Here is a 24,066-nt window from a genome sequence, read left to right on the forward strand (position 1 = left end):
GGTTCGCTTTCCACGCAGGATTCAGATCGTAACAGCCAAAGTTCTGTACTGAAGGAAGTTTCTAATTGTAATTGTAGTTTTTAAATATTAATGTTAATTCTGCCTACGGTAGACTCAACGTACCGAAAAACTATCTTTCAAAAGTGCGACAACTGCTATATTTATAGGTCGAGAGATGTGGAACAACATTACAGTTTAGACATTGACAACCAAATGGCTGAAGCGATTCTTACACGACCCTTACTGCCTAGGGTCGGGCTGTAACTCTGGATGGAATGAAGACTGAGCAATTTCTCATGCCTCATTCCTTCCTGAACGTTGATAGTTCTTCCATCAGAACCCGGCCACTTCAAATGCCCACGTACACCGGCGATATAGCGACGCTCATTGCCCATGTGCATTACAGTAATGTCAATCTCAAAGTTGCCGTTCACAGCGTTAAAGGCAAAAACGTTTGTGCTTACTCACTAGTCGGTAACTGGAGGTAAGGGAAAGGAGAGAAAGGGAAAAGAAAGGGAATACGAAGAGATGGAGAGATACTCGCTAGAAAATGTAGTTTATTTTTGCCTGGGGGCTATAGAGATCATAGCCTGGTGTTACCGCTAATTTGCTAATACTTATCCCTTAATCAATACTACAAAACCGGATTATTTGCTATTTGTGGGAGCTTGCTATGAAAAACTTGGTTGCAATGTTTCCTACATTGGAACAGTGACTACACTTCAAAAGTACTATAAAGCGCTTTGGGACTTCCCAAGGTCATGATAGACTCCATATAAGTGAAAGTTTTTCTCTCTTTTCTATCTAAACAGGACTTAGAGTTTGCCAACAGGTGGATGCAATAGACGGAGAGGATAAGGAGATTATGATGGGGGTCGAAGGCTTCAGTCTTCCCAATGTTTACCGGGAAGAAGTTGCAAATTATCCAAGACTGGATGTCAAACAAGAAGTTTGGCAACACAGAAGCAATGGAGGACTGAAAAACCAATAGTGTGAAGTAGAATTGAGTGTCAATAGTGTATATGTGAAACCCAACCCCGTGTCTTTGGGTGATGACTCTGGGTATGGACAATATTTGGAAAAGGAAGAAATGGGGCTAATTTATACGAGAACCATGGGTCTCGTTCTTCTTGATGGTTCTGTTGTATGCTTTGAACAAAAACAATGTATGAAATCACGGGACATTGAAAAGCACTGTAGAGCCAACTAATTACTTTTAAATGCAGTCATTGTTGCTTTTCAGGCAATTGTAACATCCAATTTACATACAACAATCTCCCACAAGCATTAAGGAGATAAATGAGAAGTTGATGAGTCAACAGTATATAGCACTGACTATCAGTATATAGCAATGAATCAGAAGGTTGTGTGCTCAGGTTCCATCCCACAGGTATAAGCAAATAACCTGAACTTACACTCCATTGCTTCATTGTTCGAGGTGTGTCTTTCACATGAGATGTTAAACTGAGGCCCTTTCTGTTGGGGGTAAAAGATCCCATTATACTATTTTGAAGAGCAGAATAATTCTCCCCAGTGTCCTACCAACATTCATCCCTCAATCAACATCATTAAAACAGCTTATCTGGTAATTATCTCATTGGTGTTTGTGTGTTCTTGCTGCCTGAAACTTGCTATTGCTTTCCCACAATACAACACTTCAAAATGTACTTCAGTGGTGGGCAAGATTCTAGAAACAATTATTCAGGATAGAATTAGTAGTCACATGGAAAAATATGGGTTGATAAGGAAGAGCCAGCATGGATTTCTAAAGGGGAAATTATGTTTAACTAACTTGCTGGAGTTTTTTTGAAGAGGCAACAGAAAAGGTCAGTGAGTGTAATGCTGTTGATGTGGTGTACATGGGCTTTCAAAAGGCATTTGATACAGTGCCACATAACAGACTTGTGAGAAAAGTTATTGCTCATGGAATAAAAGGGGCAGTAGCAACATGGATACAAAATTGGCTGAAAAATAGAAAGCAGACAGTAATGGTCAATGGATATTTTTTTGGCTGGAGGGAGGTTTGTAATCAAATTCCCCAGCATATTGGAACCCTTGCTTTTCCTGATATATATTAATGATATAGATCTTAGTGTGCAGGGGACAATTTCAAAGTGGATGATACAAGTGGAGTGTTAGAAACTGTGAGGGGGGCAGTTTACAACTTCAAAAGGACATGGACAAGTTGGAGGAGTGGGCAGATAGGTGGCAGATGAAGTTCAATGCGGAGAAGTGTGAGGTGATGCATTTTGGTAGGAAGAACATGGACAGACAATATAAAATAAGAGGTGAAGTTTTGAAAGGAGCGCAAGAGCAGAAAGACTTGGGTGTATATGTGCATAGACCATTGAAGGTGACAGGGCAGGTGGAGGGAGCAGTTAATAAAGCTTATAGTGCCCTGGGCTTTATTAATAGTAGCATAGAGTACAAGAGCAAGGAGGTTATGCTGAATTTATATAAGACACTCGCTAGACCTCAGCTGGAATATTGTGTACAATTCTGAGGCGCCACATTATAGAAAGGATGTGAACACATTGGAGAGAGTGCAGAAGAGGTTTACAAGAATGGTTCCAGGGATGAGAAACTTCAGTTACAAAGATAGATTGAAGATGTTGGGACTGCTCTCCTTGGAGAACTGAAGGCTAAGAGAAGATCTGATTGAGATGTCCAAAATCATGAGGGAGCTGGACAGAGTAGGTAGGGAGAATAAATGCAAAATACTGCAGATGCTGAAAATCCGAAACAAAAACAGAAAATGCTGGAAAAGCTCAGCAGTTCTAGCAGCATCTGTGGAGAGAGAAACAGGGTTAACGTTTCTAGTCCGTATGACCCTTCTTCAGAGCTCTGAAGAAGGGTCATATGAACTCGAAATGTTAACTCTGTTTCTCTCTCCACAGATGCTACTAGGCCTTGATAGGGAGAAGCTGTTCCCACTCGTAAAAGGATCAAGAATGAGAGCGCACAGATTTAAAGTGATTTGCAAAAGAAGCAAATGTGACGTGAGAACAAACTTTTTCACACGGTTTTCATGCGGTTCGAGCCTGGAATGCACTGCCTGGAAGTGTGGTGGTTCAACTGAGGCATTCAAGGGGACATTAGATGATTATTTGAATAGAAACAATGTGCAGGGGTGCGGGAAAAAGGCAGAGTAATGGCACTAGGTCAGAATGCTCATTTGGAGATCCGATGCAGACACGATGGGCCGAATGGCCATTCTGTGCCATTAACATTCTGTGATTCTGTGATTAGCTGTAAAACAGTTTAGCACTTGCCAAGATCATGAAAGGTTCTATATAAATGCAACCTCTTTCTTTTCATCTACAAACTTCTACCTTCCTGCTCAATGGGCGGTATGATCTACTCCTCCTTCTATTCCCTATGTTCTTATGCAAGTCTCCACTGTGCCCTCTCCAAAGAGCTTGGGGAGTGAGAGAGAAGGAAATTTTAAAACGCAACCATTATGACAAGAATTTAATGAATTCAACCTTATCGCAAACACCTCAGGTTCCTGACTGCCTTGTCAATCTACTCACACACCATAAACAGACCAAGGTGTGTGCCTGATACACATCAGTTAATGAACTGTACACCAACAGCAGCAGTCACACTATGACACTGGTTCTCGGAGAGCATTAATTATGTGTAAAAGTGGCAGCAGGGGATATAATGCATGCGACACTAACTTGCTCAATCTCACCAGGTGCAGCATCCTCTCCTGCCGATTGCCCAGTGGGTCCTCATTGCAATTCCAGCAGCACAATACTGGAGAAAGATATCTGGGCCCTCTCTAACTGAGACGGTTAATAATTTATGTTGGTTTCCAAGATACAAACATTAACTCACAAAGAGAACCAAAGGGTTTTTCATTTATACCCATGTGCATTTAATATGGATGACTTCAGCTCTAAGTTTTTGTTAATTAAGTCCCACTTCCCCACACCATCTCCACTTAGTCAGTCTCATTTCGTCCTAATGCCCCCGTTATACACTCTCAAATACTAATGTTGTTCTTCCCTGTCCTCTACCATCCCCCCAGTGCCCATCATACCCATTCAGACACAGACAGCTACAAATGTTGGATGCAAGCTAGGTAATAGCTGGTACACCCCTCTCCACCACCACATGCAAAGAAAAAAGTGTTGGCATTTATAAATCACCGTTCACAAATTCAAGACAACACAAAGAACTTTACGGCCAGTTAAATACTTTTGAAATGTGGTCACTATTGCACTGTCAGAAACATGGCAGCCGGTCTATGCACAGAAAGCTCCCACAAACAGCAAAATGATAATAACCAGATGTTCTCTTTTACTGATATTAAAGAATAATCTTGTTTTATTTATTCATAGGATGTGGGTGTTGCTGACAAGGCTGCATTTATTGCCTAACCCTAGTTGCCTTTGGGAAGGTAATGGGGAGCTGCCTTCTTAAAATGTTGCATTCTGTGTGGTGAAGATACAATCGCAGTGCTGTGAAGGAGGGACTCTCGGGATTTAACCCAGTGGCAGTGAATGAACACCAATATGGTTCCAAGTCAGGATGGCGTGTGACTTTGAGGGGAACTCGCAGGCAGTGGCGTTCTTGACTTGGTAGAGGTCATGTGTTTGGAAGATGCTGTCAAAGGAGCCTTGGTGAGTTGCTGTAGTGGACCTTGTAGACGGTACACACGGCAGCCATAGTGGAGGGAACACGTGTTTACTGTGGGGGTTGAACTGCCAATCAAGCAGGCTGCTTTGTCCTGAATATGGTACTTGTTAAGTGTTATTGAAGCTGTACCCATGCAGGATGCTGAGAGACAACACTTTGAGGTATGCTGCCCTAGGCCTACTGCCTAGAACATGGCACAGTTGGTTGTTACCTCATTAGGTTCAACAACAACAACTTGCATTTATAAAGTACCATTAATGTAGGCAAACCGCCCAAAGTATTTCAATAGTTCATTGTCAAACAAAATCTGATAGCAAGCCACATAGGGTGGCAGAGAGGTGGAGAGGTTTAGGGAGGTAATTCTAGAGCTTAAGTCCTAGACTAGAACTTGCCAAACTATCTTCCAAAACGACCCATTTTAACACTTAAAAATTAACATGACCCTAGACACCAACAAAACAAGACAGCAATAAAGCAGCATATTAACAGTCAGTATATATTTATTAAAGTTTGCATCTTATAGATCAACATATGATACATCATATAAATATGAAGGAATGATAATGATAATCCTGGCCCACAGTGACTGGGCTTCCATCGGTGTTAAATCCACATCTGCCCCCTTTGCCACCATTCCATGAAGATACTCTGGGAAACCTCTGGCTTTTTCACCTAGATGCGTAGTTATGTCGCAGCACATTTGATCAGAGCTGCGGCAGCCAATCAGTATCCAAGGCCAGGAGTTCATCTTGTGATTAGTTACTTCCCACTGCCAGGACAATAACGAGATTAACGTGATTTCATTTCTCATGACCCCATTCGCCAACTTGGACAGCTGAAGGCAGGACCGCCAATGGTGGAGGGGTGAAAATGGATTTCTTAAATCTATGTCACTTTCTCTTGCCTTCGTTCCTATGTTATGTAGATACAGTACACAACATTGAACATGGTTGCCACTATCTGTAGACAGGGTGTGAAGCCAGGCAAATACTGTTCACCAGCCCTCAAATCACTCACAGCCCAGCTCTCATTGGTGCTTCTACATGTGGCCAAGAATTTTTCCATCTTTAAATTTTACCAGAATACCTTGCACTTTGTCCTGTACTACGTCCACATGACCACACATAATCAGCAACATAGTCAGGGCCTCCATTGGAAATGTAGGAGGCTTCCACCATGGCAATGAATTCTGGGATACTTCTTCATTCATTGTACAATTGACCAAAGATTCAGAATAGGCTCCAGGGGCTGAATGTACTACTCCAGTTTCTGTGTGCAAATGAAACATCAATTGCATTGAACACTTCAGATAGAAGAGAAAAACCTTTAACTTTTAATTCCGATCTTTATCATGTAGGCAGTTTAACGTTTTAATTGACGGATGGGGAAGTAGCTGATATGGCACATGGAAGATTGGCGTCTCCAGACAGCTGGTCTTCTGGGACTACTTTTCTCACCAAGGTAAATTACCAAGACAATGTGCACACTGGGCATCTTCTAATTGTTAATTATTATTTTGCAGTGCAGACATTAACTTGCCCTTGAAGGTTGAGGCAGCTGAATGCCAACATGCCTCAAGAGGTTAAAAGATGGGAGCATGAACATTTTAAAACAATTCTGGAAATGAATAGATCCAGTGAATTTATTTAACGAGCAGCTGAGTTATACAGACCAGAGAAGGTCCAGATATGATCTGTGCTGATTTAGCTGTTCACAGTCTGGGCCATTGGTATGGAGGCTGCAAATATTTTTTTTTTATTCATTCATGGGACGTGGGCATCACTGGCTAGGCATTTATTGCCCATTCCTAATTGCCCTTGAGGAGGTGGTGGCTTGAATCGCTGCAGTCCATACGGTGTAGGTACACCCAGTTTGGTACAACAGAGTGGCTTGCTAGGCCATTTCAGAGGGCATTTAAGAGTCAACCACTTTGCTGTGGGTCTGGGGTAACATCTAGGCCAGACCAGGCAAGGATGGCAGATTTCCTTCCCTAAAGGACATTAGTGAACCAGAAGGGTTTTACGACAATCGATTCCAGATTTTTATTGAATTCAAATTCCACCATCTGCCATGGAAGGTGGTCCCCAGGACATTACCCTGGATCTCTGGATCACTAGTCCAGTGATAATACCACTACACCACTGCACTCCCCTGAATTATAAGGGGGATACAATCAGAACCTCTGTGTTCCTTTGGTTAGAGAAGGGAAAATGTTTTTTTTAATTTGTTCTTGGGATGTGAGCGACACTGGCAAGGCCAGCATTTATTACCCATCCCTAATTGTGAGGAGGTGGTGGTGAGCCGCATTCTTGAACCACTGCAGTCAACATGGCATTTGTACATCCACAGTGCTGTTTGGAAAGGGGTTTCAGGATTTTGATCCAGTGATAGTAAAGGAACAGCGATATAGTTCCAGGTCAGGATGTTGTGTGGCTTGAAGGGAATGATGGTGTTCCAATGCGTCTGTTTCCCTTGTCCTCCTAGGTGCTAGAGGTCATTGGTTTGGAAGGTGCTGAGTTGCAACAATGCACCATGTAGATGTACACTAAGATGGTACATTGTAGATGGAGGGAATGAATTTTGAAGGTGGTGGATGGGGTGCTGATCAAGCGGGCTGCTTTGTCTTGGATGGTGTCAAGCTTCTTGAGTGTTGTTGAAGCTGCTCTCATACGGGCAAGTGGAGAGTATTCCATCACACTCTGACTTGTGTCTTGGAGATGGTGGACAGACTTTGGGGAGTCAGGAAGTGAGTTAGTTACTCACCGCAGAATTCCCAGCCTCTCACCCACTCTTGTGGCCACAGTATTTATATTAAAAAAAAGAAAGACTTACATATAAATAGCACTTACACAACCACTGAACATCTCAAAGCACTTTACAGTCAATGAAGCACTTTTTGATGTGCAGTCACTGTTGCAATGTAAGTATAGCAGCAGCTAATTTGTGTACAACAAACTCCAACAAAGGACAGTGACCAGATAATCTTTTATGATATTGATTGAGGAGTAAAAATTGGCCAGGACACCAGGAATAACTCTGCTGCTACTCTTCATAATAGTGGCATGGGATCTTTTACATCCAACCAAGCAGACAAATGGGGTTTCAGTTCAACGTGTCATCCGAAATACAGTAACTCAAGCAGTACAGCACTTGCTAAGTGATGCAATGGAGTGTCAGCTTTGTTTTTGCGCTCAAGCCCTGGGGGGACTCAAATCTTGTGACAGAGGCAAGAGTGCTCTCAGCTGAGCCACAGATACAGTTGCTCCTGCTCAGTTTTAGGTCTGTGGCAACTCCCAAGATTTTGATGGCAAGGGGTTGAGTGATGGTAATGCCATTGAATGCCAAGGAGAGGCGGCGAGATTCTCACTTACTAGAGATGGCCATTGTCTGGCGTGAATGTTACTTGACACTTGACAGCCAAGCCTGGAAATTGTCCAGGCCTTGCTGCATTTGGACATGGATGGCTTCAGTATCTGAGGAGCCGTAAATGGTGCTGAATATTGTGGAATCATCAGCGAACATCCCCACTTCTTACCTTTTGATGGAAGGAAGGTCATTGATGAAGCAGCTAAAGATGGTTGGGCCGAGGACACTACCCTGAGGAACTCCTGCAGTGATGTCCTGGAACTGAGATGACTGACCTCCAACAATCACAACCATCTTCCTTTGTGCTAGGTATGACTCCAACCAGCGGAGAGTTTCCCCCCTGATTCCCATTGACTCCAGTTTTGCTAGGGCTCCTTGATGCCACACTCAGTTAAATGCTGCCTTGATGTCAAGGGCAGTCACTCTCACCTCACCTCAGGAGTTCAGCTCTTTTATCCAGGTTTGAACCAAGGCTGTAATGAGATCAGGAGCTGAGTGACCTTGGCGGAACCAAAACTGAGCATCAGTGAGCAGGTTATTGCTAAGCAAATGCCACTTCACAGCACTGTTGAAGACCCCTTCCATCACTTTACTGATGATCGAGTGTAAACTGATGAGACGGTTGGATTTGTCATGCTTTTTGTATATAGGACATATCTGGATAATATTCCACATTGCTGGAATGGTGCCAGTGTTGTAGTTGTACTGGAACAACTTGGCTAGGGGCACGGCAATTTCTGGAGCACAAGTCTTCAGTGCTATTGCCAGAATATTGTCAGGGCCCATAGCCTTTGCAATATCCAATGCCTTTAGCGGTTTCTTGATGTCACGTGGAGTGAATCCAATTGACTGAAGACTGGCACCTATGATGCTGGGGACCACCGGAGGAAGCCAAGGTGGATCATCCACTCGGCACTTCTGGCTGAAGATTGTTGCAACTGCTAAAGCCTTATCTTTTGCACTGATCTACTGGGCTCCCCCATCATTGAGGATGGGGATATGTGTGGAGCCTCCTCCTCCAGTGAGTTGCTTAATTGTCCACTAGCATTCATGACTTGATGTGGCAGGACTGCAGAGCTTAGATCTGATCCATTGGTTGTGGAATCGCTTAGCTCTGCCTATTGCTTGCTGGTTATGCTGTTGGTACGCAAGTAGTCCTGTGTTGTAGCTTCACCAGGTTGACATCTCATTTTTAGGTATGCCTGGTGCTGCTCCTGACATGCCCTCCTGCACTCTTCATTGAACCAGGGTTGATCCGCTGGCTTGGTGGCAATGGTAGAATGGGGATATGCCGTGACATGAGGTTACAGACTGTGGTTGAGTACAATTCTGCTGCTGCTGATGGCTCACAGTGCCTCATGATTGCTCAGTCTTGAGTTGCTAGATCTGTTCTATATCTATCTCATTTAGCACGGTGGTAGTGCCACACAACATGATGGAGGGTATCCTCAATGTGAAGGTGGGGCTTCGTCTCCACAAGGACTATGCGGTGGTCGCTCCTACCAAAACTGTCTTGGGCAGGTGCATCTGCGGCAGGCAGGTTGGTGAGGATGAGGTCAAGTGTGTTTTTCTCTCTTGTTTGTTCCCTCACCACCTGCCACAGACCCAACCGAGCAGCTATGTCCTTTAGGACTCGGCCAGCTCAGTCAGTAATGGTGCTACCGAGCCACTTTTGGTGATGGATATTGAAGTCCCCCATCTGGAGTACATTCTGTGCCCTTGCCACCCTCAGTGCTTCCTCCAAGTGATGTTCAATATGGAGGAGCACTGATTCATCAGCTAGGGGTTGGGGACGTGGCGGTATGTGGTAATCAGCAGGAGGCTTCCTTGCCCATGTTTTACCTGATGCCATGAGGTCATTTACCTGATGTTATGGGGTCCAGAATCAATGTTGAGGACTCCCAGGGCAATTCCCTCCTGACTCTCCCACTGTGTTGCCACCTCTGTCAGTGGGACAGGACATACCCAGGGATGGTGATGGTGATGTCTCGGGCTTTATCTGTCAGGTTTGATTCTGTGACTATGACTGTTAGTCTGCAGCTTCCTTGTCTGTGGGACAGCTCTCTCAGTTTTGGCACAAGTCCCAGGTGTCAATAAGGAGGACTTTGCCACTGTCATTTCTGTTGCTTAGGTCGATACCCGGTGGTGAGTTCAGTTTCATTCCTTTTAGGAGTTCGATAGAACTGAGTGGCTTGCTATGCCATTTCAGAGTCAACCACATCCAGATGTCAGATTTCCTAAATCTTCCCTAAAGGAGCATTATTGGACTTTGATTTCCAGGTTTTTATTGGATTAAAACTCCACCATCTGCTGTGGTGGGATTTGAACCCCCCGGATCTTACCGGGAGTTGGATTTCTAGTCCAGTGACAATACCACTACGCCACCGCCTCCCCAGCACTGTACTGAGTGTTAAAGGCAAAATATTGCGGGTGCTGGAAATCTGAAATAAAAACAGAAAATACTGGTAAAACTCAGCAGGTCTAGCAGCATCTGTGGAGAGAGAAACAGAGTTAACGTTTCTGACTCTTCTTCAGAGTTAAAGAGTAGAAATGTGATGGGTTTTATACTGTTTAAGAGGGGGTGGAGCAGGTGGAGCAAGATAGGAGGTCAGGGATAGGTGACAGCTAAGGAGAGATTGGCAAAGATGTCATGGACACAAGACAAAGAGAGTGTGAATGGTAGTGATAAAGAGTAAAGAAGGTGCTGATAGTAGTATAAAGGTAAGAAAGCAGAAGGTGTTAATAACAAGGGTCAACGCTCTGTGAAAGCACAATATAGAAACAAGTGACAGGTGGCCCTGTGGGGGGAGGGGGGTTTGGGGAAAAGGTTTTAAAAAATGAACAAATAAATAAAAGCATAAAATAAAATTAAAAAAAATAAAATAAAAATTGGATTTAAAAAAGCGTCAAGCTAGAGGAGAGAGTTCATGGTCTGAAGTTGTTGAACTCAATGTTAAGTCCGGAAGGCTGTAAAGCGCCTAATCGGAAGATGAGGTGCTGTTCCTCCAGTTTGCGTTGAGCTTCACTGGAACATTGCAGCAGGCCAAGGACGGACATGTGGGCATGAGAGCAGGGTGGTGTTGAAATGGCAAGCGACAGGGAGGTCTGGGTCATGCTTGTGGACAGACCGAAGGTGTTCCACAAAGCGGTCACCCAATCAGCGTTTAGTCTCCCCAATTTAGAGGAGACCACATTGGGAGCAGCGAATGCAGTAGACTAAATTGAAGGAGGTGCAAGTGAAGTTCTGCTTCACCTGAAAGGAGTGTCTGGGGCCTTGGACGGTGAGGGGGGCAGAGGTAAAGGGGCAAATGTTCCACCTTCTGCGATTGCATGGGGAGGTGCTGTGGGAAGGGGATGTGGAGTTGGGGGTGATGAAGGAGTTGACCAGGGTGCCACAGAGGGAATGGTCCCTACAGAATGCTAACAGGCGGGATGAGGGGAAGATGTGTTTGGTGGTGGCATCATGCTGGAGTTAGCGGAAATAGCGGAGGATGATCCTTTGAATGCGAAGGCTGGTGGAGTGAAAAGTGAAGACAAGGGGGACCCTATCATGGTTCTGGGAGGGAGGGAAATGGGTGAGGGCAGAAGTGTGGGAGATGGGTCGAACACGGTTGAGGGCCCTGTCAACCACAGTGGGGAGAATCCGTTGGTTAAGGAAAAAGGAAGACATGTCAGAAGTGCTGCTTTGGAAGGTAGCATCATTAGAATAGAAGCAACGGAGGGAGAGGAACTGAGAGAATGGAATGGAGTCCTTACAGGAGACAGCTGTAGTCAAGGTAGCTGTGGGAGTCGGAGGGCTTGTAATAATTGAATATTGGTGAACACTCTATCACCAGAAATGGAGATAGAGAGGTCAAGGAAGGGAAGGGAAGTGTTGGGGAAGGACCATGTGAAGGTGAGAGAGGGGTTCTGAATGCTGTTTTAACAAGTTCATGAGATGAATATGTATCTCCTCACAGAACAGAAAACCAATGTCTTTACCTTAATTCTTGGAATGTGGGCATCGCTGGCAAGGCTGCCATTTATCAACCATCTCAAGTTACCCTGAGAATGAACCCTTCTTGAACCCTTACAGATGGCAGTTTGAAATAACCAAGTTGCTCGCAAGGCTGCTGAGGGCTGTTAAGAGGCTATGTTGGTTGTAGGACTGGAGTTAGATAAAAACCTAGACTGGGTCAGGATGGGAGGTTTCCTTCCTTCAAGGGACATTCGTGAACCAGGTTGGCTTTTTTACGACAATGTGACACCTGCATGGTCACTAAAACTGATACTGGATCTTTATTTCTAGATCCTATATGAATTGAATCCAATTCACATGGTGAGATTTGGACTCCTTTTTAGATTATTCATCCAGCCCCCTAGATTATTGGTCTACACTTCTGTGCTATTTCCACATTACAGCATCTAGATGTTTCTTCAATGAGTCAGATGAGGGCCCAATGTCAATTATTGATCAAATCTTATTCTTTTCCACCATTGATCATTTGTGGACATCTTCAACTCTGGATATTTTCATCAGTTACAGACGCAGGGCAGATATTCCCAAACTTGGCTTACTCCATGGGAACCTGGCAATTTAACATGGACATTAAACAGTCACTTACACAGGTACAGCTGTTAGCACTAGGGGGTTAGTAAACATTTACCTGGCTCCACGCCATTACTGACGAATTACTGTAAACTAGGCTGTTCTCCTATTCCCTGAGCTCATTTAGTAAGAACTGCAATGGCACTAAAACTCAGAAGGGAGAAAATAATAGTTTTATTTTTAAAAAGAGTCACATCAGCAAATAAGAAGCAGAACATTTGGGGAATAAAGCTCTGAATAATTTCAAAATATAAAGGCTGCCTCAACCCTCAGGGTTTAATTAGACATATGTCTCAGAGAGCATAAAAAACAGGAAAGAAAACCAAGGGAAATATAGAATAAACTTCCTCTTTGGCTCCTCAGGTCATCAAAACACAAACTGAGGGTAATAGGAACATCGGAACATAGGTACTGGAGTAGGCCATTCAGCCCATCGAACCTGCTCCACCATTCAATACGATCATGGTTGATCATCCACTTCAATGGCTTTTTCCCCACATTATCCCCACATCCCTTTATGTCATTGGTGTTTAGAAATCTGTCAGTCTCTGCTTTAAACATACTCAATGACTGAGCTTCCACTGGGGTAGAGAATTCCAAAGATTCACAACCCTCTGAGTAAAAAAATTCTCTTCATCTTAGTCCTAAATGGCTTCCCCCTTATTTTGAAATTGTGTCCCCTGGTTCTAGACCCCTCAACCAGGAGAAACATCTTACCTGCAACTACCCAGCCTATCTCTTTAAATATTTTGTAGGTTTCAATGAGATCACCTCTTATTCTTCAAAACTCTAGAGAATGCAGGCCCACTTTCCCCACTCTCTCTTCATAGGACAGGCCCGCCATCCCGGGAACAAGACTGATGAACATTGCCTCTATGGCAATAATATCCTTCTTAAGGTAAGGGGACCAAAACTGCACACAGTGCTCCAGGTGTGGTCTAACCAAACTTCTGTACAATTGAAGCAAGACTTCTCCTGTACTCAAATCCTAATCTCTGTATGAGTCTCTGTTGGATCCCAAGTGTTTCCTTGCTATAGTGAAAGATTCCTGAAATCCTGAGCTGCTGATAATAGACACCAACATATTTCTTACTGGAGATGTTACATAAGAATTACAAAAAGAAAAAAGATCCAGGTCCATCAAGCTCAGCATCCTGGTAATCAATAATACATCAATAAGGGAGTTGTTAGCTAATCATAGCGATCAATCTCTATGAATTAGTCTACAACAGACCCAGACATATGGGGAGGAAACCACCTAGCGGTGGAGAGCTTTGAGAACGATAGGTCCAAAGTCACCTCTTCCTCCCAAGCAATGCTCACTTAACACATGTCGTGTCTTAAATTACTCAAGTACTGCACCCAAAAATCTGATTCCCTGAAAGCAATCGATCTCATCCATGGTTCATTGGGTAACATTCTTGTCTCTGAGTCAGAAGGTTGCGTGTTCAAGTTCCAGCTCAGAGGCTTGAGAACAAAATCCTGGCTGAAACTCTCAGTGCAGTACCAAGGGAGTGCTGCAAAGTTAGAAGTGCTGTCTTTCAGATGAGAGGTTAAATCAAAGCCCTTCCTGGCCTCTCAGGTGGACCTAAAAGATCCCATGACACTATTTTGAAGAAGAGGAGGTGAGCTGCCTCTTGCGTCCTTGCCAATATACTCAACAACAATCACTAAAAAATATCAGTTAAAAAGCAGATTAACCAGTCATTTATTAAAAAAATAATTATTTCATGGGATGTGGGCATCACTTGTAAGGTCAGCATTTGTTACACAACCCTAATTGCCTTGCTAGGCTATTTCAGAGGATGTTTATGAGCCAACCACATTGCTGTGGGTCTGGGGTCACATGTCGGCCAGACCAGGTAAGGACAGCAGATTTCCTTCCCTAAAGGACATTAGTGAACCAGATGGGTTTTTACAACAATCAATGGTAGTTTCATGGTCACCATTACCGAGGCTAGTTTTCAATTCCAGATTTATAAATGAAATTCAAATAGCTGCCATGGTGGGATTTGAACCAGTGTCTCCAGACCATAAGTCTGGGCCCCTGGATTACTAAACCAGTGACATCATTACTACACCACCATCTTCCCTCATTTTTGCTTATGGGATCTTGCTGAGTGCAAATTGGCTGCCACGTTTCCTACATTACAACAGTGGCTACATTTCAAAAAGTGTTTCATTGTCTGAGGTCATGGAACGCAATATATAACTGTGAACCTTCCTTCTTATCTAATAGCATTTGATGAATCAACACTTCCTCTAGTTCGTCAGGGTATTGTGAAATTTAACTTTTTATACCTTGTGTGGGGTTTAAATCCCCTCCTTAGCTCCTCCCCCCACTCCAGGTGGCTCAATGGGTCATTTCCTCCTTGATGTGGTACACAGCCATTGGAACTAGGCAGAAAACAGGCGGGAATGGAATGGCCGCCTGGTTTACACTCCAGCTGAAGTTTGTTTCCAAGACAATGGGCTGCCAGTCTGCTGGTGCCTGGTGAAGATGAGAATTCACCCCATCCAGACCAGGATGATGTGGGGTTCCATCCCCAGTCTGTAGTGAACCCATTGCCTTCACATCAACTCTGAAGGGCCTTCTGCAATCAGTCTCAGCATTCCTGATTCGAGGAGCGCTTATAACCAAAAACAGCCAGAAATTTCACACTCAACTGTGGCCCAGGTACCTCCTGGAGTGAGGGCACATTCAATGGGATGTGATCAAACAACCTACCAACACTGGCTCGTAGGAACCAAGGGCCTTCATTTTTACAGCGCCTTTCACAACCTCAGGATATCCCAAAGCTCTTTACAGCCAACAAAGTACTTTTGAAGTGTTGTTACTGTCATTGTGTAGGGAGCGTGGAAGCCAATTTGTGCACAGCATGCTCCCACAAACAGCAATGTGATATGACCAGGGACTACTTCACATCCGTCTTCACCCAAGAGAATGAGGATGAAGGTATCAAACTCAGGGAGAGAGACTGCGAGGTTCTTCAGCAAATTGATATAGGGAGTGCCAAGGTATTGGAGGTGTTGGCAAGCTTAAAAGTGGACAGATCTCCAGGTCTGGGTGATTTGTGTCCCAGACTGCTGAGGGAGGCAAGGGAGGAGATCGCAGGGGCTCTGACCTGAATTTTTAATTCCTCTCTGGCCATGGGGGAGGTGCCAGAGGACTGGAGAACAGCTAATATGGTTCCGCTATTTAAGAAGGGTTGTAGAGATAAGCCAGGGAACTACAGGCCAGTGAGTCTCACGTCAGTGGTAGGGAAACTATTGGAGAAAATTCTGAAGGAGAGAATCTATCCCCACTTGGAGAGGCAAGGTTTTATCAGGGATAGTCAGCATGGCTTTGTCGGAGGGAGGTCATGCCTAACAAATTTGATTGAATTTTTTGAGGAGGTGACCAGCTGTGTAGATGAGGGTAGTGCAGTTGATGTAGTTTATATGGATTTCAGCAAAGCCTTTGACAAGGTCCCACATTGGAGACTTATAAAGAAGGCAAATGCACATGGGATACAGGGTAATTTGATAAGGTGGATTCAAAATTGGCTTAGCTGTAGGAGGCAGAGGGTGATGACAGAAGCATGCATTAGTGACTGGAAGCCAGTGTCCAGTGGTGCACCACAGGGATCTATGCTGGGTCCCCTATTATTCGTCATTTATATAAACGACATTGATGACTATGTGGGGGGGGAGGATTAGTAAGTTTGCGGATGATACAAAGATTGGCTGGGTGGCTAACAGTGAGATTGAGTGTCTTGGGCTACAGGAAGATATAGACGGGATGGTCAAATGGGCAGATAAGTGGCAGATGGAATTTAACCCTGAAAAGTGTGAGGTGATACACTTTGGAAGAAGTAATTTGACAAGAAAGTATTCAATGAACAGCATGACACTTGGAAGTTCTGAGGAACAAAGGGCCCCTGGCATGTGTCCATGGATCTCTGAAGGCAGAAGGGCATGTTAGTGGGGTGGTGAAAAAGGCATATGGGACACTTGCCTTTATCAATCAAGGCATAGATTACAAAAGTAGGGAGGTCATGTTGGAGTTGTATAGAACCTTGATGAGGCCACAGCTGGAGTACTGTGTGCAGTTCTGGTTGCCACATTATAGGAAGGATGTGATTGCACTGGAGGGGGCGCAGAGGAGATTCACCAGGATGTTGCCTGGGATGAAACATTTAAGTTATGAAGAGAGGTTGGATAGACTTGGGTTGTTTTCGTTGGAGCAGAGAAGACTGAGGGGCGACCTGATCGAGGTGTACAAGATTATGAGGGGCATGGACAGGGTGGATAGGGAGCAGCTGTTCTCCTTAGTTGAAAGGTCAGTCACGAGGGGGCATAAGTTCAAGGTGAGGGACAGGAGGTTTAGGGGGGTTGTGAGGAAAAACCTTTTTACCCAGAGGGTGGTGACGGTCTGGAATGCACTGCCTAGGAGGGTGGTGGAGGCAGGTTGCCTCACATCCTTTAAAAAGTACCAGGATGAGCACTTGGCACATCATAACATTCAAGGCTATGGGCCAAGTGCTGGTAAATGGGATTAGGTAGGTAGGTCAGGTCCTTCCTCACGTGTCTGTGCAGACTCGATGGGCCGAAGGGGCTCTTCTGCACTGTGATTCTGTGATTCTGTAATCAGTTTTAGTGATGTTGGTTAAGGGATAAATATTGGCCAGGACAACTGGGGGAATTCCCCTGCTCTTCTTCAAAATAGTGACCTGGGTTCTTTTATATTCACCCATAGGTTCAAACAGGACATCGGTCTAACGTTTCATCCGAAAGACCCCAGAGAAACAGGCCAGCACTCTTACAGTATTACACTGCAGTGTCAGCCTAGTTTTTTGTAGGACTGAACCTACAAACTTTGACTCAGATGGGAGAGTACTCCCAACTTCTCCACAGCATCAAGCAGCACACAGGCTCAAACAAAAACAGAAAATGCTGGAAAAACTCAGCAGAGCTCTGAAGAAGAGTGATATGGACTCGAAACGTTGTTAACTCTGTTTTTCTCTCCACAGATGCTGCCAGGCCTGCTGAGTTTTTCCAGCCTTTTCTGCTTTTGTTTCAGATTACCAGCATCCGCAGTATTTTGCTTTTAGCGCACAAACTCAGTTCAGTTGCTTGGGTGAGATATCAGAGGGGATTTATGGGAGCAGCCTCCAGTGGCCTAATAGCCACCAGGCAACTGACTGTACAAGCTCTTGCACAGCCACGGGACAATAGGTGCCGGCAGGCTGCCTGAGGCCGATCCGAGGACGCAGTTGAAGAGATCGTAATTCGCCGACGTTGATGATAATTTCTTTGAGAATTGTTAAAGGCGTTGCCCTCTCCCTAGGAAGGTGTTGCTGTCTCCTTCGCAAAGCAATGACATGGCACTGAATCTTACGCCTCGCGGGTGAGTGCATGCCTGACCCGATCGGGTGTAAAATAGCGCAAGACGACGTTGGGATGCGTCAACCCGCGCTCGCGCAATATTTCGAATTTTGCGACAATTGAGAGGACAATTAAGCCTATTAACGGCACAACTGACCCTGATGTGTCGTTGCCCGTCCAACCACACGGTTGGCGGGTGGGCGAGTCGGCCAGGCGGCCTTTGCATTTTTCATCAAACCTCATCCACGGGCTGGATGAGATTTCCGAGATGAAATAAAATATGAATCAGTTTCTGGGGGCAGCATTTTCGGGAGCTAAATTATCAGGTGACTGATTATGATGCGTGGACACTTTCTTCCAGCTTTTGAAAGCTTTGTTTTTGCTTTTTCAGGTCTTCAGCTCCCCGAGGCAGCTCTCTGGGGGAGCTTTCTGTCTGCGCCCCCATTGATGTCATCACCTGCCCTCTTCCTGACCCCCCATCCCGGCAGCCCTGAGATTTTCAGCGCGCATTTCACGCTCGCTTGGCCGTAACATTGCGGTCGGGGGCTGATCGCGGTCGGCGATCCCATTCTCGGCTGATCCCGGGCCCACCAATCCCGCCCACCCCCAAGCTGAAAATTCAGGCCATGGTGAAGATTCACCACTGACCTACATAATCCTAATCTGATTTGAAGCTCAATGCAATGACAACTGATTCTCTTGTGTCCTTAAATATGTATATTAAGTCTCCACACGTCATCAGCAAATAATAGCACCACTTTGCTATTGCGGTGTCACGCAACAGTAGATCGATCTAATCTCCCCACTGTACAATGTCAGCTCCACACGAAAGGGCATTCCCAAATCTACATCGACATTATTGACAAAATAAAATCACATCATTCCTGACTGGGCACCTCGAATAATCCCCTTCCCAAAACATTACTCATGCCTTGTAACGAAGGAACTTTACTCTTTATTTATTGTGTGGTGGTGGATTTATCTTTGTCAAGGCGAAGGATGTCAATGCGATGAATGGGCAACCTTCCACTTTCTGAAAGAAGTTGTCTTGCATTTTCACAGGACTTTACATAAACTCAGTACATCTCAAAGACCTTTACAGCTGATGAGTACATCTGAAGTGTAATCACTGTTGTAAAATGGGAAACACAGCTGCCAAATTGCTGACAGCAAATTCCCTCAAACAGCATTGTAATCTGCTATTCACAGCATTGCTTGAGGGATAAATATTTCAGCCTCATCGCTATCCCATCCCAGCCCCGTTCCCATCATCATTCCCATAGGATTGCTAATAGTAGCATCTTTGGCAACCTCCCGTCTCATGAGATGAGAGTTTGTGCCTTGGGGCGTCGACTCTATGTTAAGCATCACTCGGTGCGACTCCAGAGCCCCACTCTGGCAATGCAGCCTCTGCCACATTTGCTGCAGAGGGAGACAGTGGGCTGAGAAGGTGCAGGATTTGCCAGCCTCTGTTTCTCTCTGGGCCCCTCCTCTCGGCCCGCAGAGCTTTGTGTTTTCTATTTGTTTCCTCCGCTGTCTCAGGCTTATCCGCGGCAGCTCTAAGCAGGACAAGGTCACCAACTCAGAGGTCCTGCAGCAGGGTACTTCCATCCACGTGCACTCGTTGCTAACCCAGCAGTGTCTGCACTGGCTTGGCCACATTTCATCAGACGGATGATGGCCGTATACCCAAAGATCTTATATACGGTGAGCTAGCTAAAGGGTCACAACATCCTGGGAGTCCACTCCTCCACTACAAGGACACCTGCAAGAGAGATATGAAGATGGGGGACATTGACACTGACAACTGGGAGACAGCCACTGGCAGCCGTGACCTCCGGAGGCAGACTTTTGGCGGGGCATTGGCAGGGGCGAGCAGAAATGGTCCCGTCATGTTTATATCACTGGGCTTAAAATCCCAAGGGCTTGTCTAACAACTTTGGTGACGCAAGTTCAAATCTCAGCCGGGGAATTTAAATTCTCCGTTAATTAAGTAAGCCTGGAATAACATGGCCAATGTCAGTGATGATGACCACGGATTGTCATTCGCTCATGTCCTTTAGGAAAGGAAATCTGCTGCCCTTACCTGAGCTGGCCTCTATGTGACGCTGGACCCATGCAACGTGGTTGACTCTTAACTGCCCTCTGAAATAGCCCAGCAAGCCACTCGGTTTGCTCACCACCACGCTCTCAAAGCCAGTTAGGGATAGGCAAAAAATACTGGCCTTGCCAGTAATACTGACATCCCATGAATAAATTTCTTTTTTTTAATTCCCCATCTCCAACCTCTGTTTTCCCTGCCGATGTCCTGGATTTAAACAACTTTCTTCCATCAGCCAACTTTAACTGACAGAAGCTGATCAGCGCTGATCCTGTTTTGTACACTAAGCCCTGCAGCGAATCTGTACGAAGGAAAGGGAGCTCTGTCACGCTGAAGCTCAGAGACAGCATGAAACCCCATTGGAGCTGAGCAGCAGGGGTAGGCTCTGAATGAATACAAATAGCAACAGTCTGGCCGAGGGGTCCTGTATCGGGTCACATCCCTTTATTTCTCCGTCAGTTTATTCCTCTCTCCCGAAGGCCGTAATTCTGCGCTGGGACACAGTTCCATGGACACTGACAATCGCCTCACTCACCAAACAGTTTTCACCCGTGGGTTTTAGAAGGCACCTGATCTGGTTAACACATTCCTCTGTCCAATATTTAAATTCAGTCACGAACTCATTTCAGATGAATTGAAGTTAAGTTCATGCTGTGAGGAAATTAACCATCCTGACAAGCCATTTGACTGTGGGGAAAGACCACACACACCAACAAAGCCACACGTATAAACACACACACATAGGCAGGCACACACACACACCAACAAACATAGATGCACACACACACACACACACCGACATACATAGACGCACTCACACACACACACAAACACAGACACACATAGTTACACACACAGACACACAGAGACATACACACAGACAGAGATACATAGACACATGTAAACACACACATAAACAAACACACAAACACAGACACAGATAACACAGACAGATAAAATGCACAAACATAAACACACACATACACACAGTCATACATAGACACAAGTTAACACACATATAAACACACACACACACATAAAGATACACATAAACACAGATAAATACACACAAAAAACATACTTAAACACACATGCAGACAAACACATATGTACACTGTAACAAACACGTACAGATAGACACACGCAGACATGGGCACACATGTACAGGCACAAACACAGAGACAGATACACACAACACACACACACAACACACACACACAACACACACACACACACACACACACACACAGGTACAAAATAATCTGTAAAGTTGAAGCAGGAGTTGTGAAATGGCTGAAGATGATATTAACCTTGGAGCCCCGACAAGTGACATCAAAATAAATTGAAACATAGAATGTGTAAATAGCTGAAGGAGGCAGGGGCCAGAAGTAGAAAGAAGGCATGAAGTGCTGGCAAAGTGGATCAGGGTCAAACAGCTGCGGAGCCTGGCAAAAGAAGGAAGGGTGGAGATGGCCAATCAAGGTGCTCTGACCAAGGGTTGCAAGCCACCCCCTCACCTCCGAAACACAGGTACACTCACCCCATTTCACCAGAGTTTCCTGGCAGTAAGAAAATGTAGGTGGAGTTGTCATTAATATGTGATAGTCAATGTTAAGATCAGAGCACCCAGTCAGAGCGCCCAGGAGAAAGACAGGACGCTGTTTTTTGTGCTTGTGCCAAGCTTCACAGGGGGTAAGAGGTGAGTGTGATGTTGTGGTAATGTCACTAGACTAGTAATCCCCAGGCCCCTCAGGAGTAGAGGTTCAAATCCCAGCACAGCAGCTAGTGCACTTAAGTTCAATATATTGATTAAGTTTGCTTAATTAATAAATCTGGAATTGAAAGCTGGTAATGTGGGTGACTCTTAACTGATCTAGTAAACCATTCAGTTTAAGGGCAGCTAGGGCTAGGTAACAAACGCTGGCCTTGCCAGTGATGCCCACATCCCATGAAAGAATAAAGGATAGGGAGAGGTTGGATTGGGTGCGGGATGGGGAATTGAACCAGTAAGAAACACAAAGGCCGGGGTTTTCTGGCCCCGTTGTGAAAGGGCCGGCCACAGGTGACTCGGTAGCCCAGCCAAATGTCCATTGGCTTTTGACGGGGCCGGATGATCCTGGCAGTAGATGGGGCTGGAAAGTCCCACCCATAGACTAAAATCCTGCACTTGTTTAGTTACCAAACTCCACAAGATCCCTGGGGATTCAGCGAACAGACGAGCAACTGCTTCCATGTCCAGAGAGAGGGCCAGAGACAACAACAACTTACATTTACAAAGCACCTTTAATGTGATTAAATGTCCCAAAGCGCTCATAGGAGTATTGTCAACAACATTTGACATCAATCAATATGAGGAGATATTAGGGCAGATTACCAAAAGTTTGATCAAAGAGATAGATTTTAAGGAGTATCTTAAAGGAGAAAGGAGAGGTTTAGGAAAGAATTCCAGAACTTAGGGCCCAGGCAAAAACTGAACTGAATCAGCCATGTAAACGCTATGGCTACAAGAGCAGGTCAGAGGCTAGGAATCCTGTGGCAAGTAACTCACCTTCTGACTCCCCAAAGTCTGTCCACCATCTACAAGGCACAAGTCAGGAGTGTGATGGAATACTCTCCACTTGCCTGGATGAGTGCAGTTCCCACAACACTCAGAAAGCTCAACACCATCCAGGACAAAGCAGCCGGCTTGATTGGCACCACATCCACAAACATTCACTCCCTCCACCACCGACGCACAGTAGCAGCAGTGTGTACCATGTACAAGATGCACTGCAGGAATTCACCAAGGCTCCTTAGACAGCATCTTCCAAACCCACGACCACTACCATCTAGAAGGACAAGGGCAGTAGACACATGGGAACACCACCACCTGCAAGTTCCCCTCCAAGCCACTCACCAGCCTGACTTGGAAATATATCGCCTTTCCTTCACTGTCGCTGGGTCAAAATCCTGGAACTCCCTCCCTAACAGCACTGTGGGTGTACCTACACCACATGGACTGCAGCAGTTCAAGAAGGCAGCTCACCACCACCTTCCCAAGGGAAATTAGGGATGGGCAATGAACGCTGGCCCAGCCAGTGAAGCCCACATCCCATGAATGAATGAAAAAAAGGCAGCTGAAGGCATGGCCGCCAACATTGGGGTGATTTAAACAGAGAAAAAGCAAGAGCCAGGATTGGAGGAACAAGGAGATTTTGTAGGGTTCTGGGATTGAAGAAGGTGACAGAGATAGGGAGGGATGAGACCATGGAAGGATTTGAAAAAAAGGATGATAATTCTAAAATTGAAGCATTGCCAGACTAGGAACCAATGTAGGTAGTGAACACTGGGGTGATGGGTGAACGGGACTTGGAGCGAGTTAGGACATGGGTGGAGTTTTGGATGAGCTCACATTACTAAGGGTGGGAGATAGGAGTTTGACAGTAAGATTAAATGGTGGTATTGAGGTGGGGGATCAGGATGGGCATGTGTTTCTTCTGAAGGGTTGTGGTTATGCATGTGATTGCCATTATTGAAAATAAAGACTTCTCCATTAAAACCTCAAAAGGAAAATTTATTTCTCTCTCTCTCTCGCTTCTCTCTTTAGACATCAGGAGCATCAGTAAAAAAATTATTTGGTATTCACATGGTGTCTCTCATACCGGAGGACATCCCGAAATATTTCACAGCCAGTTAGGTTCATTTGAATAAAAACAAAAAACTACTGCGGATGCTGGAAATCCAAAACAAAAACAGAATTACCTGGAAAAACTCAGCAGGTCTGGCAGCATCGGTGGAGAAGAAAAGAGTTGACGTTTTGAGTCCTCATTTTGAGGACTCGTTTTGAGGACTCGAAACGCCAACTCTTTTCTTCTCCACCGATGCTGCCAGACCTGCTGAGTTTTTCCAGGTAATTCTGTTTTTGTTTAGGTTCATTTGAAATGTGGTCACTATTGTGACATGGGGAAAGTTAATAACCATTTAATGCACAGCAAGATCCCACATAAGCTAAATGATC

At 45.0% G+C, this 24,066-nt stretch overlaps 1 long non-coding RNA gene across 1 annotated transcript in view; it reads left to right on the plus strand.

The window, feature by feature from the left end:
- Window positions 1-1,589, plus strand: part of LOC144682579 (uncharacterized) — a 101,733-nt gene extending 100,144 nt beyond the window's left edge. The window contains exon 4 of the long non-coding RNA XR_013577079.1: window positions 813-1,589. This is a non-coding gene — a long non-coding RNA (uncharacterized LOC144682579). The remainder of the gene's footprint in view (window positions 1-812) is intronic.
- The last annotated feature ends 22,477 nt before the right edge of the window (window positions 1,590-24,066 follow it).

The sequence above is a fragment of the Cetorhinus maximus genome, chromosome 7, assembly GCF_964194155.1.
Source record: "Cetorhinus maximus chromosome 7, sCetMax3.hap1.1, whole genome shotgun sequence".
NCBI lineage: Eukaryota > Metazoa > Chordata > Chondrichthyes > Lamniformes > Cetorhinidae > Cetorhinus > Cetorhinus maximus.